At 48.0% G+C, this 17,571-nt stretch overlaps 1 protein-coding gene across 1 annotated transcript in view; it reads right to left on the bottom strand.

The window, feature by feature from the left end:
* Nucleotides 1-17,571, bottom strand: part of EDC3 (enhancer of mRNA decapping 3) — a 296,364-nt gene that overhangs the window by 224,016 nt on the left and 54,777 nt on the right. The window lies entirely within an intron of this gene.

Raw genomic sequence — 17,571 nt, forward strand, 5'->3', positions numbered from 1 at the left:
AGACGGAAAGGCCTTTGTTTTGCCTTGGCTGGGCCACAAAGGCTGCTGTAGCAAAGAGGCAGCCAGGCCCATCTGCCTTCTGTGCTCCCAGGGCGGTTGCAGGAGGTTATTAATAGAGCTCTGGGAGAACCTTGCCAAGACCCGGCTCGTCTTAGCCACAGATGATGGAGGGCCCCCCCCCCCACTGTCATGGTTTGGGTCGGAGAAGCTTTTGATTTGTCTCCCTTCCACTCTCCTCCTCTTTCCCCACCCCCCTTGAAGGCGAGGACGGGCAGTTACCCTCCCCCTTAACATCTGGCTTTTGCTGCTTTCCAAGACCCTCCAGGTCTCTAGCGAGGCTGCGCTCTGGAGTTGCAGCCCTGCCAGACGAAGCCTCGCTCAAAGGAAGCAGAGCGACAGCAAAGATGATCCTGTATGAAATCCTCTCTGCAAAAATCTCTCCCAGGGCTGCGGCCGGCGTGAAGGGGGGCTTGTCAAGGTGTCCCTACCTGAGTTAAACACCGTCGTAAAGCATCATTTCAGCGGCACCAACTAATGAGCAGTTTACACCTTTCGTCCTGCGCAATTCGTCCCCTTGGCTGCTACCTTATTTTACACCGTCAGCGAGGCAGAAGTGGTACACCTGCAGTTCTCTCTGAAGCTTCTGCAGCAGGAACTCCTGCGGTCTCCAAAATGCTTCTTTATCTGTGACAAAGCTTACTCACTCCCTTTCTATCACGCAACATATGGCCTTGTTCTCTTCCCACCCAGCAGTTTCCCTTCAAGAACACTCTACGATTTAACCATTTGAGTCTTCAGTTATGCATGGAAGTGTGCAGAACTGCCCACGGCACCAAGAAGCTGACCTGGTGACCAATGCCCATTGCAGGCCAGTTGGGGGCAGACAAGAGAGGCAGCGGGTGGTTGAGCGAGCAAATTCTAGTTTTGTCCCATTCTGCTCCCTCCTGAGCCTCACCAGGGTCAGTGCTGAGCCCAAGGAAGAGGAGAAGGCTGGCAGACAGGGCCACCCTAAGGGGCCCACCATGGCTGGTGGCAGCACAGATACTGTTCTGGATTCCCACAATGCCCTGAGCTTGGTCTCTTTCCTAGCTGCCTGCCCGATGGGCCCTTGTGAGACTTCAGCTCTCATGATCCATGGCCATTGGTCATCTTTGCTGGGGCTGACAGCAGTTTCTGATTTGATCCCGGAATGTCCCGCTTTCCCTTAGGATGTCCCCATTTTCATTGGTAAGGGACGCGGGTGGCACTGTGGTCTAAATCACTGAGCCTCTTGGGCTTGCCGATCAGAAGGTCGGCGGTTCGAATCCCCACGACTGGGTGAGCTCCCGTTGCTAAGTCCCAGCTCCTGCCAACCTAGCAGTTCAAAAGCATGCCAAAAAGTGCAAGTAGATAAATAGGTACCGCTCCAGTGGGAAGGTAAATGGCGTTTCCGTGCGCTGCTCTGGTTCGCCAGAAGCAGCTTAGTCATGCTGGCTACATGATCTGGAAAAACTGACTGTGGACAAATGCCGTCTCCCTCGGCCAGTAAAGTGAGATGAGTGTCGCAACCCCAGAGTCGTCTGTGACTGGACTTAACTGTCAGGGGTCCTTTACCTCTACCTTTTTTATGTTCATTGGTGTATAAATCTTATGAAAATAAAAAACAGTGAGCACTAGAATCTTAGTTTATTTTTAAGGGAAGGGCCATAGCGCACTGGTTAGAGCAACTGCTTTGTATGCAGAAGGTCCTGGGTTCATAGAATCAGAATGGTAGAGCTGGAAGGGACCCCAGGGTCATCTAGTCCAACCCCCTGCAATAAGGGTTCAGTAACCTCTCGTCCTATCCATGTCCTACGTTAACTTTACAAACTTCTATCGTGTCAACTTTTACTTGCCTTTTCTCCAAACTAAAATGTCCCAAATGCTGCAGCATTCCTTTTCTTGGATTGTTTGAGTCTGCCCTTTTCTGAACTTTTCCCAACTCTACATATCCTTTCTGAGGTGAGGAGATAACAGATCGATGTGCTTTGACTGTGTGAACTGAATCCCAAATGTTTCTGGTTTTTGTCTAAGACCAGCTTTTGGGGTTCCTGTTAAATCATCCCTTTCTTTGCCACCATGAGAACTGAAATAGAGTAGACCTATTGAAATTAACATGCAATTTCAATGGATCTGCTCTGATTAAGACTAGCACCGAGTGCAGTCCCTTCTTTCTTCAGGTATGGAAAGCACTACTAGGTCCCCCAAAGTGCAGGATAGCAAGGCTTTCTGTGTCTGGATCATAACCGCATTGTGCACAGCCCACGATTTGCTGCCCCTGCTATGCAGGCAGGTGTAAGATCCTGGCAAAGCACATGCAGTCTGTCAGTTCTCAGGCTGCTCCCAGGATTCCAATGCAGCAGAAACCGCCTGCAGATCCCACTTCAGGTTTCTGGCCTATAAAGGCTGTGAACAGGTGAGCAATGCCTGGAAGCGATTTCCTGCTCACTGGACAAGTCACCGGATATTTTATGGCAGCTGCTACTCTTGAACTGCGAACCTGCTGAGTCTTAGCTGCGCTCCAAGAGCTGTGGGGTCCAGAAATGTCCTTCATCTTAACTAAAGTTTCTTGGCTTTAAATTCATTTATGGGTTGGCAAGTGAAGCCTCCCTGTTGCATCTGGGAGTTCTTTGGAAGGTCGTCAAGAGAAGATGTCAACCATCTCTTTATTAAGTCATCTGCCGCCACCGCCACTCTGGCAAGCATTTGGGGCCTTGTCTTTCTAAATTTGCATCGCTGCAGACCTCAGATGCATGTAGAGAAAAACACTGTAATGTGCATATTTTTGTATATAGAATGGCCTCAAAGGCATGAACATTTTGTTGCTGCTAAGAGTCAAGTAGCATTAAGGACCAGGCTGCATGCGGATATCATTAAGGATATCATTTAACATTCCACGTGCCTTTGGAAAAAAAAATTTATGCGTAGCAGCTGTTTGCCCACATGGTTACTGGGACATCAGGGGGTGGGAGGGATTTCGCCCTTTCCTCCCATGCTACAGTCCCAGCAGACATTCACACCCACCCACAGCTCAGAACTGCTGCTCATCCCAGGTGAGAAACTCCCATCAGCACCAGCCTTATATATATAATCTCCAGTAGGTGCTACAAGGCACCAACCCAGTTAAAGGGAGAGGGAGGGAAAGATCAGCCCCCGTGTCATCACTCATTGGTTCTTGCCATGCTGACCACTGTGATGTAACATGGAGTCCTGCCTGCCATAACCTCCCTGCTCCTCCACAAGAACCTTGGCTGGGTGTGCAAGACCACCCTCTCCCCGCAGTTGCCTGCAGGGTGAGCGATGTGCTCTCACTTCACCTTAGAGCTGTGGTAGGATATTGGGAGATTTTTAAGCATGCTTTAGTTGAGATTCCTGCATTGTAGGGGGTTTCACTAGATAACCCCCAGGATCCACCACAACTCTACAATACTATGGCAGTTGAAGTTACCAATGCAGATGCAAAGTCAAAGCACTCTGCACATGCACAGATACTCAGGGGCTCTCCTCTCCCCCCGCAGAAGTTAATGTAGGGGCTGGGTGGGTTGAGGAAAATACTGAATTGCACTTCGCAGCAGGAAAAGGTTGGTTGGAAATTGCTTATTGTTGCCTTGGGTAAGGCAAAAAGTGATTAACAAATTTTAATAATAATAGTTATAATACTAATGGGCACATTTGCTTATCTTGCATTGTGTCGTGCAAGGCGCTGCTAGAGCCCTGCTGCTCTCTTTCTGATCTGGCTCAGCCCAGCCTTGTTCCACAGCTTCTGAAAGTTCACTGGGCTCAACCTTTCAAGCCTCTTTTAACAATCACAGGGGCTAGGAGCTTGATTTCTAAGGATGCCAGTGTTTCTGCAATCAGCACCAAATGTCAGAATGTAAACTTTGCCCAAGACACAGGTTGCTGACATGGTGTTGGGCAGATGTCTTTGACATCCCTGACCACACTGGAGGGAATGGTAGTACAGTCGCACCCTGGGTTGAAGTAGCTTCAGGTTGAGCGTTTTCGGGTTAAGCTCCGCGGCGACCCGGAAGTAACAGAACGCGTTACTTCTGGGTTTTGCCGCTCGCGCATGCACAGACGCTCAAAAAGGCATCACGCGTATGCGCGGAAGTGGCAAATCACGACACATGCAGATGCAGGTTGTGTTTGCTTCAGGATGCGAACTGGGCTCCGGAACAGATCCCGTTCACATCCAGAGGTACCACTGTACAACAATCTCCAGAGGACACCTTGTTGAATATCTCAGGTCTATGAACCTGAGGCACATGTCAACAAGAGAAACACAAACAGCGGTGATGTCACTTTTGTCAAAAAAATTATAGAAGTTGCACCGAAACATTTCCCCTAAAATTCTGCATCTTCTCTCCTGCACAGAGATGGTAAGTTCAAATGCATTAACATTTGGTTACCATTCAGTTCCTACAGGTCTAACTTTCTATATACATGTCCAAGTTTGTACATTGTACATACTGTATGCCCAAAAGGACAGCAGCTGATGCAGACTTAGGTCTGCACACGACAACTGAGCAGCACGTAGCCCAGCCGATTGTGCTCAAAACTGTCAAGGAAGAGTCCAGCCTGGCAAAACTCAGCCACTGGCCATAAGTACCACCTTGTACTACCACCACAGCCACCACCTCAGAGGTTGCAGACAGGGTGAAGGCAAAGCCATCTGCTGGCTTCTCCATTCCTTAAAAAGGTAAAGGGACCCCTGACCATTAGGTCCCGTCACGGACGACTCTGGGGTTGTGGAGCTCATCTCGCTTTATTGGCCGAGGGAGCCGGCGTACAGTTTCCGGGTCACGTGGCCAGTGTAACTAAGCCACTTCTGGTGAACCAGAGCAGCGCACGGAAATGCCATTTACCTTCCCGCCAGAGCGGTACCTATTTATCTACTTGCACTTTGTGCTTTCAAACTGCTAGGTTGGCAGGAGCGGGGACTGAGCAACGGGAGCTCACCCCGTCGAAACGCTAGGCTCTGTGGTTTAACCCAAAGCACCACCTGCGTCCCTCTCCATTCCTTAGGTAAAGGTAAAGGTACCCCTGCCCGTACGGGCCAGTCTTGACAGACTCTGGGGTTGTGCGCCCATCTCACTTAAGAGGCCAGGGGCCAGCGCTGTCCGGAGACACTTCCGGGTCACGTGGCCAGCGTGACATCGCTGCTCTGGCAAGCCAGAGCCGCACACGGAAACGCCGTTTACCTTCCCGCTGGTAAGCAGTCCCTATTTATCTACTTGCACCCGGAGGTGCTTTCGAACTGCTAGGTTGGCAGGCGCTGGGACCGAGCAGCGGGAGCGCACCCCGCCGCAGGGATTCGAACCACCGACCTTTCGATCGGCAAGCCCTAGGCGCTGAGGCTTTAACCCACAGCGCCACCTGCGTCCCTACTCCATTCCTTAGGCACAGGTAAAAAGGCTCCATGGGGAAGAAGGTGGCTCCACTGCGCCTAAGGGAAGCTGGGCCGGTTTGATGTGTCTAAAAATACTGATGCAGCTTCTTAGTGGGAACCATCTGTGGAAGGTAACAAAAGGAATCTGTGGGAGGTAACTTTGCAGAAGTGTCGTGTAAATGCACTCTCTTGCAAGGTATTTAATTCTTTGTTTAGAAAACCGAAATCAGATAATTCTTATCGTTTACATTCACAACTGCGTTGAGGCCATTCACACGTTCACGGGGAAGCTAGGGGGGGGGTTCATGGCCATTCAGATGGGGGAACGTTCTGGCCCGGGATCCGTGTCGCCAAGGAAAACACGCGCCACCCTGCAGCCGCCAGCAACTCGAGGGGCGGGTGGGTCCTGTGAAGCGCCCGCTGCCCTCGTCCCATTTTGAGCAGAGCCCGTGGGGTGAAGGGCAGCGGTGCAGAGGGAAGGCTCTTCGTGTCGTAGACTCACAAGGCTGCAGAGCTGGGAGGGACCCAAAGGTCATCTAGTCCAACCCACGCAATGCAGGAACCAGGGCCCTTTCGCCCCGAGCAGGGCTCCTAAAGGAGCCCCAGGGCCCAGAACGCCAGCGCCAAGGAGAGCCGCGCCCGCGCTCCAGAGCTCCTCCGAGGGACCCAGCCGGGCGCCCGCCCGCACTCCTCGCCCTCGTGCCGGTCGCAGTCGTGCTGTAGCACCCTGCTTGTGGTTAACGCTTAGCTGGAATGAAATATTCAACGCAGCAATAGAGAAATTAAAATAATAATTTATTTGTCAGACAAATAAATATGAGGCACAGTGGTATATGGTTACCAAGCTCTGGCCTGGCCTCTTGCCATTCTGGCCAGCACTTATATTTCCTTAATCCAGCCCCCTTGCTCCTCCTGTGGCTGCCTCTGTCCAATCAGCCTGGTTGAAATTCCTATTGGTTGTTTGCTAGAACCAATCACAAAAGATACACCCATTTCCTCTTGCCCTTTTATGGGAATCAAAAAGCTATATATTCTTCTATCTATAAATGACAAATAAGTAGTAATATATCTTACATGTGTCTCAACAAGGAATCTTAATTACCAGCTCACCTCTTGCCCTCCTTGCCCTATTGCCTTCCAAAACAGATGGTTAATCTTGAATTTTTATCTTAAACATATGTCAAGGATTTTGAGTTCACATCAACATTGAGAGATCTTCATTTGAAGGTTTCTAAACAAAAGGCCTGACAACCATATATCAGGAGTGCTCGATGGCGTCTCCTGTCTGGCAGGAGGCTGGTGGCTGATGGCTGACTTAATTTCAGGATAGTTACAACTCTTACAACTATATGAAATAAGAATCTAGCATTTCTTAAATCCTTTGCATAATTATATTTAAGCTAATATATTTAATACATAAATAACCTTTTAAAAGGAAAAGAAATCTTAAAAGGATCTTAGTTTAAGAAAGAAACAGCTTTAGAAAAGACTTCCCAAAAATGCTCCCTTTCTGCCAGCCAGACCAGTTGCTTTTTCACTGCTCTTGACCTTTTTAACCTTAGGAAGAAGATATGGCTCATTTTACTATTTATCAACCCTTAATTTGTAGGGTCAGTGTAACCTTGGCTCTCAGCCTGTAATTCCCTTTTTACGACTTTGAGAATTGTTTTCTGCTATAAATCAGGGGGCCCCCTTGTCTAGGAGGAAAAACATCTTGCCAAGGTTCTTAGGCAGCTGCTCTTCTGCCTGGCATGAAACATTTGAAGATCTTTAAGCTCATTTTTAAAATACAAGCCCTGATTAAACATATAAGCTTTGATAAAAATGCAGGCTTATGATTAGATGCCTCATGCTGCTCTGGCTCCTCTCTCCCCGAAGCAGAGCCGGCCCACGCTGGCCTGCAGGACGACCTGGCAGAAGGATCGCTCGGCGCCGTCGCAGCCGCAGTCCTGCCTGCCCGCCTTGCGCTCCAGGGCCGGCCAGCTCCGACTCCGGTTTCGCCGCGCCAGCGCCACGGTGCACTGGCTGGGGCAAGCCGGGCCGACGCTCCTCCTGACCAGGCCGGGCTCCTCCCCAGCCTCGGCTGGCAGGCAGGCAGGCAGGCAGGCCGCCCGGGACTAGCTGCTGTAGGCGGAGCCGCAGGCCGGCTTGCCGGGCTCGGCAGCGCCTCCCAGCCCGGCTCTCGTGCGCCCCGCCCGGCGAGGGGCTCCTCAGCTTCCCGCCGCCCTCTCGGGCCCCCTCGTCGGTTCCGGCGCGCCCGGAGGGAGCCCCGCTTGGCGTTCCCCCGTCTGGTGCAGCTGCTTTGCGCTGCCGCGGGGTCAGTCCGCTTTCTTGCAGGGCTCCTCGGGCCTCCGCCCGGCCGGCTTGCTTGGCCAGGGCAGGCTCCTTCACTAGCTGCAGTTCAGTTTAGTTCCGTCGGCCTGGGCTCGGAGCCGGTTGCAAGTCTCCGGGCGCGTTGCTGGGCGAAGCGGGGCCCGGGCGAGCGCTCCCCGCTCTCTCCCTGGAGGCTTGGAGGAGCTTGCGTCGGGCACGAACAGAGCGGAGGGACGCGGGTTGGGGGCTCCTTTCCATTCATCTTCCTCGCAGGCTCTTTGTTCCCTCGAATCCCGCTCCATCGCCCCTTCCCCTTCTGCCCGGACACTGAGGTCCAGCTCCGAGGGCCTTCTGGCGGTTCCCTCACTGCTAGAGGCCAAGTTGCAGGGAACCAGGCAGAGGGCCTTCTCGGTGGTGGCGCCCGCCCTGTGGAATGCCCTCCCATCGGATGTCAAGGCGATGGACAACTACCTGACATTCAGAAAACATCTGAAGGCAGCCCTGTTCAGGGAAGTTTTTAATATGTGACATTTTAGTGTATTTTTCATCTCTGTTGGAAGCCGCCCAGAGTGGCTGGGGAAACCCAGCCAGATGGGCGGGGTACAAATAATAAATTATTATTATTATTATTATTCCCCTCCTCTTTCCCGGCCGGCCTCTCCACCTCGCCCCCCTGCAGCTTCCAAGCGGAGAGCAAAGCTGGAGAGAGAAAGAGACACTGTTTTATTTGTTGTTTAGTCGGGTCCGACTCTTCGTGACCCCCTGGACCAGAGCACGCCAGGCACTCCTGTCTTCCACTGTATCTCAGCTGAGGACAGCAAATACAAACTTTCTTGCCCTCCTGCCCACCATTTTGCACACTTTCCTGGACATAAGGGGGATTCCTAGAGCCAAGAGGATAGGGGCAGCCTTGAAATGATATCGAGGCTGGAGCTCCTCAGTAATGACTGAGAAGGGGGATTGTTAGAAAATTGGCTTCCAGGTGGAAAAATCAAAATTAGAAACAGAACTGTTAGATCCCAAAACTAAGATTTTGTCAAGAATGTATAACTTGCTGTTGAAATGGAACACTCAAGACGAAACGGTGAAATCTGCTATGATTAAATGGGCTCAAGATGTTGGACACAACATTATGTTGGCTGACTGGGAAGTTATGGACCACAGGTATGAAGTTCACGGCATGTAATGCCTTAAGGGACGCAGGTGGCGCTGTGGGTTAAAGCCTCAGCGCCTAGGGCTTGCCGATCGAAAGGTTGGCGGTTCGAATCCCTGCGGCGGGGTGCGCTCCCGCTGCTCGGTCCCAGCGCCTGCCAACCTAGCAGTTCGAAAGCACCTCCGGGTGCAAGTAGATAAATAGGGACCGCTTACCAGCGGGAAGGTAAACGGCGTTTCCGTGTGCGGCTCTGGCTCGCCAGAGCAGCGATGTCACGCTGGCCACGTGACCCGGAAGTGTCTCCGGACAGCGCTGGCCCCTGGCCTCTTAAGTGAGATGGGCGCACAACCCCAGAGTCTGTCAAGACTGGCCCGTACGGGCAGGGGTACCTTTACCTTTTACCTTTAATGCCTTAAGAGAGAATATTATGAAAATGATATACAGGTGGTACATGACACCAGTCAAGCTTGCAAAAATATATCATTTGTCTGATAATAAATGTTGGAAATGTAAAGAGACTGAAGGAACATTCTTTCACCTTTGGTGGACGTGCCCAAAGATTAAGGCTTTCTGGGAGATGATCTATAATGAAATGAAAAAGGTATTTAAATATACCTTCCAGAAGAAACCAGAGGCCTTTCTCCTGGGCATGGTCAGCCAATTGGTGCCAAAGAAGGATAGAATTTTTTTTATGTATGCTACAACAGCAGCAAGAATACTTATTGCAAAGTATTGGAAGACACAAGATTTACCCACCCAGGAAGAATGGCAGATGAAGGTGATGGATTATATGGAACTGGCGGAAATGACTGGCAGAATCCGAGGCCAGGGAGAAGAGTCGGTGGAAGAAGACTGGAAGAAATTTAAAGTCTATCTACAGAAACATTGTAAAATTAAGGAATGTTAGATGGATGCTGGAATGAAGCTATGTGGTTTTAGCAGTAATGTTATAAAGGATTAAGTAAAAATGGATTGTTAACAGGTCAGAATGTAAAGTTACAATATATTAAGATAAATTAGTAAGATGAAAACAAAGAAGGAAAGGATTTGCTGAAACAACTAATGAACTAGAATACAAAAAAGGGAGGTGTGAGGAGGTCAAGGAAACAAGCAAATGATAGATAAGATATGGAAAGATGGATTTGTTTTTAATTGTATTTATTTATTTATTTATTTATTTATTTATTTATTTAATTTTCTGTTTTTCTTCTTTTTTCTTCTTGTAACTTTTTGAAATACTAATAAATATTATATATATAAAAAAAGAGAAGGGGGATTGTTGTTGTTGTTTAGTCATTTAGTCGTGTCCGACTCTTCATGACCCCCTGGACCAGAGCACGCCAAGCACTCCTGTCTTCCACTGCCTCCTGCAGTTTGGTCAGACTCATGCTGGTAGCTTCGAGAACACTGTCCAACCATCTCGTCCTCTGTCGTCCCCTTCTCCTTGCACCCTCCATCTTTCTCAACATCAGGGTCTTTTCCAGGGAGTCTTCTCTTCTCGTGAGGTGGCCAAAGTCTTGGAGCCTCAGCTTCAGGATCTGTCCTTCCAGTGAGCACTCAGGGCTGATTTCCTCCAGAATGGAGAGGTTTGATCTTCTTGCAGTCCATGGGACTCTCAAGAGTCTCCTCCAGCACCATAATTCAAAAGCATCAATTCTTCGGCGACCACCCTTCTGAGTAATACCCCTCCCCACCTTCTCACTATATAGAAGAGTCTGGTGACCTCTGTTTCAGTGTATCTGAAGAAGTGTGCATGCACACGAAAGCTCATACCTAGAACTAACTTAGTTGGTCTTTAAGGTGCTACTGGAAGGAATTTTTTGTTTTGACTATGGCAGACCAACACGGCTACCTATCTGTAGCCTTCTTTATGGTCCAGCTCTCACCTCCATACATCACTACTGGGAAAACCATAGCTTTAACTATATGGACCTTTGTTGGCAACACTGTTTTATAAGGTCCCCTTATACATCGGCGAGGCGAGCATCTCCTCCACGCTTAGACGGTGCGCTTCTCCATCCAAACTGGAATAGTCACCTGTTTGAATTATAAACACTGCATTAAGCTCCCGAAATCTTGTGGAGTGGGATAGGGAACTGAGTGGGTTGTGGGGGAAGCAGGGAGACCAACAGTAGGTGGCGCCAGAGAGCCAAGGGCAGGCAGAGCCCCCTAATCCTAATCCTCCCCCCTTCCTGCTGAGTTGTTCGAGGGCAGCATTGAGACTAACGAGGAAGAGGCAGCTGACAAGGGATTGGCTTACAGAATTGCAGAGTTGGAAGGGACCCAAGGCTTGATGTTATGTACTGAGTTGAATAGGATCCAAACTGCAGCAGTCTGATTGGTCCTAGAACAATAGGATCCAAACTGCAGCAGTCTGATTGGTCCTAGAACAATAGGATCCAAACTGCAGCAGTCTGATTGGTCCTAGAACAATAGGATCCAAATTGCAGCAGTCTGATTGGTCCTAGAACAATAGGATCCAAATTGCAGCAGTCTGATTGGTCCTAGAACAATAGGATTCAGAATGCAGCAGTCTGATTGGTCCTAGAACAATGCAGCAGTATGATTGGCTGGCAGGAACCACCCAATCATGCTCCAGATATAAGTGAATCCACAACCTGATTGGCTTACAGTAGAATTCCAGAATTAGCCAATCATGTGCAGCCCATTGTGTAAATAATGTATATAAAGCAGATACTTTGAGGGGACATTCATTCATTCCTCCTCACCACTATGAGCTGAATAAAGAGCATGAAATCACTTTGCGACTCTGAGTATATTTCACTTGACTTGATACGAGGCACCATCCTACATCACTAACTCTCCTTCACCACAAAAAAATTCCTTCCAGTAGCACCTTAAAGACCAACTAAGTCAGTTCTTGGTATGAGCTTTCGTGTGCATGCACACTTCTTCAGATACACTGAAACAGAAGTTTCCAGACCCTTCTATATAGTGAGAAGGTGGGGAGGGGTATTACTCAGAAGGGTGGTGGGAATGGGTGATTGGCAGATAGCTGTGATGAGCCTGTTGACGACTCTTAACGACTGCAATAGGTCTTACAGGAAAAAGCAAGGGGTGAAAAGGTGAAAAATGGCTTTGTCATGTATAATGAGATAAGAATCCAAGGTCTTTGTTCAGACCAGGTCTCTCCATGGTTTTAAGTTTGGTGATAAGTTGCAATTCAGCAGCTTCTCTTTCCAGTCTATTTCTGAAATTCCTTTGTAGTAAAACAGCTACTTTGAGATCTTGTATAGAATGTCCTGGGAGATTGAAGTGTTCTCCTACTGGTTTCTCTCTCTTGTGATTCCTGATGTCTGATTTACGTCCGTTTATTCTTTGGCGTAAGGTCTGGCCTGTTTGTCCAGCAGAGGTGAAGTCTAATCTATGCCCCTGAAATGCAGGAATGACGCCAAAGCATCCCTGAGAGTTGGCTGTCCAACCGCTTAAACACCTCCAGCGTCCTCTGCCTTATGAGGGAGCCCCTTCCACTGGGTTGTAGGCAAGTGGCAGCTGGCCAAGGGCAGAGCAAGCTGGTGGGGCAGGGCTCCATCTGCTCCAATGAACCAACCTCTGCTGGTGAAGGAGAGTTACTGATGTCGGATGGTGCCTCGTACCAAGCCAAGCCAATGGTCCCTCTGACTCAGTGATGTCTGCGCCATGGGTAGTCAACAGAGTGAACTCCAGATGCTGCTGGACTACAGTTCCTATCAGCCATCAGGGACAATGGGAGCTGTAGTCCATTGACACCTGGACAGCACCACTTTGGCCACCGTTGGCTACACAGACTGGCAGCAATGGCGCTCCAGGTTTTCGGACAGAGTTTCTTTTCCCGAGCGCTACCTGGAGATGCTTACAGGGTAACTTCTGCAGGCAAAGCAGGTTCGCTCCCAGTGCAGATGCCCCTGAACCTGCAGCCAGCTCTAAAACTCTCTGGAGTTCTTTGATAAATCAAAAGTGCTGGTCAGAGCCAGAGAGAAGGGAAATGAAGCTGGAGGTCCAGAAAATCCCACTGTCCCCCAAAAAGAAAATAAAAGAAAAAAGAAAATGGTGACAATCTGCACAAAACTTGGCCTCCAGCTATAGCCCCCACACCAACCCCCACAATACCTGGCTCCTATGCTGGGAAGTGAATTAGATTGTGCTGAAATGTTGCAGGAAGTCATGGGCATAACCAATGGGGGCAGGGGGCAGCTGCCCCCCCATCAAGCAAATAAATAAAAAATACTTAACTAACTGACCAATCGTGTTGCAGATAGCTCAGTCCCCCCCCCCCACACACACATAAATGCTGGCTACGCCCATACAAGTAGTCCCTTTTGTGGTCAGCTTTGTATGTCCGAAGGCGCGTGACACTCAATAGCTGTTTCTGCTGAGAACTCATGATAAATCCCTCCCCCCAAGTCAAGTCTAGGTGGTGGTGCAGTTTGGTCATTTTAGACTCTGGACTTCATGGTGTTATCAGAATGGGGGTGGGGCTCCTTTGACGGGATTGTGTGTTGCTTCACTTCAAAAGGTGGCGAGACAGTCCTGCGGCATCATGCGCACACATAGAGCCACAGCAGGCCTATGCTGTCTGCGAAGCCCAGCCACACCAAGAGGTGAGGCCAGATTCCAGATGACCTGGAAAAGCTGTGCTGGACGGTTACTTGGTATGCAGTATAGGCCATCAAATAAGCTACTTTGCTGCCCTGTTGCCACGTGGTAGCTGTACTTATGTGCTCTATCTGGTGAGTTCTTTGCCATCATCCAGCCTGTGTCATTGCATAGAGGTCCCTAGGACACCAGAGTTCAGCAGAGGTGGTGTCAATAGTCCTCCACATCTAACCATTCTGCTGTGAGATGAAATCCTCCGCAGGATCCAGGCGATCTGCCCAGAGCATCCAGGAACCCATCGAGATCAGTAGGCTTCTGGGGGCAGGCCATCTTAATCAGTCCCCCCACCCCTGCAGAGGGCAATGGCTGTTGTGAGTCTAAACTTCACCAGAATGTCCCTCCGTGGCAATGGAGTCACAGACAAATACCCCACATCCCATTTCCAGATTACTCCTCTCCACATCTGGAGCAAAAGTCATGTCAAAGGTATGTCCTGATCTGGGCATCAGACCAATGAAAACCTGAAACAGTCCCACAGTCTCCATGGATGCCAGGCGATCCTGGGCTATTTCAACCACAGCCTCAGTGTGGATGTAGAAGTCACCCAAAATTATTGCCCTGGATTCTTCCAACACCATGTTCAAGACTACCTGGGTCAGGGAGGCTGTTGGGTAGCTGTTGGGTGGTACACCAAGAGCATCTCTAACCTGTCTCCAAGGCCCAGACTTCCGGAGGCGGCGCGAACGGCAATGGCTGCCCTTTCCTAGCCGGGGAAGGGAAGCTCCGCCGAAAAAGGGTCTCCCGCTGCGGCGAAGCGGGGACCCATTCAGGAAAACCACAGGCAGCAGAAGCCTGTGGTCTTGGGGTCCGGCGGGCGCCAGGAGCAGCCCCCAAAACGTTGAAGGAGCCCCGTAAGGGGCTCCGGATCGCGGAGGGGGTTGCGGCGCTGTGGATCGTTCCGCAATCGGCGGAGTGAAGCCGCGTTGCTGCTGCCGGTGAGCGCTGTCCTTTCTTCCTAAATTACAGAATCGGAAAACAACAACCCGTGAGTAAATGGACTTTTAAAATTTCGGGACTTAAAGTACTTAAAGTACTCAATTTGGCTGAAAGCGGAGTGACGAAAAATAGGAAGTCCGTCTTCCGCTGTCATTGAATTACCAAGCAAAGAGCCGGAGGAGTGGAGGCAAAAAGTGAACTTTTAATTTAATTGATCTGGACATCCGTGGAAATTATTTTTAAGCAGAATAAGGACTTTAAGCATTGATTACATGACTCTTATGTGGACTGTGATACCTTTCTTCTATTTGGATTACAATTTAAACAAGAAACCCAGGGGCTGGAACTGCCTGAGTAATTGAGCAGCCAGTTTGCAGGGCTGGATACTTTTGAACTTAAACTTTGAAACAATCTGAGGGAGTTTGAACTGGCTACTTTGAAGCACCTTTTGGAATACCAGCAAGCACTGTCTGAAACACTGTGACTTTTTAAATGCTAACTCTGCTAAAAGTTACCTTATAGAAGGTTCTCGGACATTAAATGGGACTATATTATTTTTATTGGAATTGTCTTCTTTCCTAAAGACATTTTAAGTTCCCCCTAGAGGATTTGGGATTAATAGCAGTGACATTGTTTTACTTTCCTTTTCCTGGCCTCCTGTTTGACTATTACCATCTGGGCCGCTGCTTTCTCATGGGAACAACTCAGCTTGACCTTGAATTTTAGATAACTCTGGAATGAGTGGCGCAAGAAAAAAGGGACCGAGAACTAGACAAACAACCCTAACCGCAGTCTCCCAGGCACGCAGATCATCTGTGCCTACTGTGCTTACTCTGCCTACTCAAACTTCTGAGAAAGAAGCTGCTTTTCTGCCACGGGCAGAAACTGAGGAATTTCAATCGGAAGAGATGGCCTCAGGAGAAATTAGTTCTACTTTAGAGAAAATTCTTGAAAAATTGGAATCTTTGAATAAAAAAGTGGAATCTTTGGATAAAAAAGCTGATCAGCAAACAGCTAAAATTGATCAAAATACTGAATGTTTAAATAGACTAACTGGACAAGTTGCACAGAATGTGCAAGCAATTGGAGAATTGAAGGAGACTGCAGGTGAAAATCGGAAATTGGCTGAAGATACCAGCCAAAGATTGGGAAATCTAGAGAAAGAGGTAAGGCCACTCAGCAAACAAGTAGGTGAACATCAGACTTATCTTTCTATGATAGAACTACAGAATAGACAGACCAATTTAAGGATAAGATCTGTACCAGAGGTGGAAGAAGGCAACTTAGCTGAGTTCTTGACCAAAGAATTTTCCAAGTTTTGGAACTTAGAGGAAAAAGACTTTAAAATCATATCAGCCTTCAGACTTGGAAGACTTATAAAGAGAGAGAAGTCCAGAGATTGTTTAATAATACTGAGATCAAAGGAGGAAAGGGACAAGATTTTGGGTCTACATGACGGAAAGTCACTGGATATTTTGGACAAAAGAATCGAAATTTACAAGGATATTCCTAAACAACTGTTGGACCTTAGATCTGACTATTTGGAACTAACAAGATTGTTAAGGAGTAATACAATTATCTTCAGGTGGGATTTTCCTCAAGGATTATCTTTCACTTTTAGAGGGAAGAAGATTAAAATTAGATCACCGGAAGATAGAGACAAATTTTTGACTGCGTACGGAGAGGACCTCCAAAAAGGACTGGAACTACCCTCGGGGCCTGTAGTACCAGAGGTGCCTGCACCCTCGGATTCTGAAGACCCAGCGAACAAGGTACTACCCCTAGAAAAATAACCAGACTTATCCAGGATGTCTCTGCAACTTTTGAGTTGGAATATAAATGGCTGTAACATTCCGGAAAAAAGAAGGAAAATTTTTCATATATTGAAAAAGGAACAATTGGACATTATTTGCTTACAAGAAACACATGTGACTAGGCTCCACAGGAAAGTACTAATAAACAAAAGACTTGGTCAGGAATTTATATCTTCAGACAAAGTAAAGAAGAGAGGCGTGGTGATATATGCAAAAGAGAGCCTGTCACCTAAATTTTTATTTAAAGATGAACATGGAAGAATTTTGGCAATCGAAATACAACATCAAGGAGAAAAGATTTTGATATTAGGAATTTATGCACCAAATGAAGGGAAGTCGGAATTTTTCAAGAAGTTGCATGAGACTATGCTGGAATATCTGGATTATGACAACATCATCATGATGGGAGACATGAACGGGGTCGTATCAACTAACATGGATAAGTCACAAAGCCAGAATGTTACAAAAGATGGCAGACTACCAAAGACCTTTTTTGAATTGACTGACAATATGGACTGGATTGACATTTGGAGAACGAAGAACCCCTTGGGAAAAGAAGGAACATTCTTCTCTGAAGCTCAGCTGACTTGGACAAGAATCGACCAAATTTGGATAACTAGAGGTCTGGCACCGAAGGTCAGAAAGGTGGAAATCTGCCCAAAAACTTGCTCCGACCATAATGCACTGAGAATGGATATGACACTATTACCAACTGGCTCCTTTAGATGGAAGATGAATGACAATTTGTTCAGAGATCAGGAGATTATTAAGAAGGCCCAGAAAGCATTGAAGGACTACTTTGAGATAAATATGAACACTACGGTGGAAAAAAGAATTATTTGGGATGCAAGTAAAGCTGTGATGAGGGGGTTCTTGATACAACAGAACGCTGCAATGAAGAGGACACAAAATGACAGAAAAGATAAGATTTTGGAGAAAATAAAAGAACTAGAGAAGAAGCTAAGATCAAACCCGAAGTCCCTGCCGACCTTGAGAGAAATTAAACTCTATCAAGCACAGTATTCTAAACTGATAAATCAGGAAATAGAGTGGAAGATTAAATTAATGAAACAAAAAACCTTTGAATCGGCAAACAAATGTGGAAAACTGCTAGCTTGGCAGTTGAAGAAGAGACAAAAATTGAATACAGTTACAAATTTGGAAATTGAAGGAAGAAATATTCAGAACCCCATGGAGATTAGAAAGTGTTTTTGGAAATACTTCAAAAAACTATACACTCAAGGGCCGCAGAATGAGGTTGAGATCAAACAATTTTTAGAGAAAAATGGACT

This window comes from Podarcis cretensis (assembly GCF_951804945.1).
Source record: "Podarcis cretensis genome assembly, chromosome: 9".
NCBI classification, from domain to species: domain Eukaryota; kingdom Metazoa; phylum Chordata; class Lepidosauria; order Squamata; family Lacertidae; genus Podarcis; species Podarcis cretensis.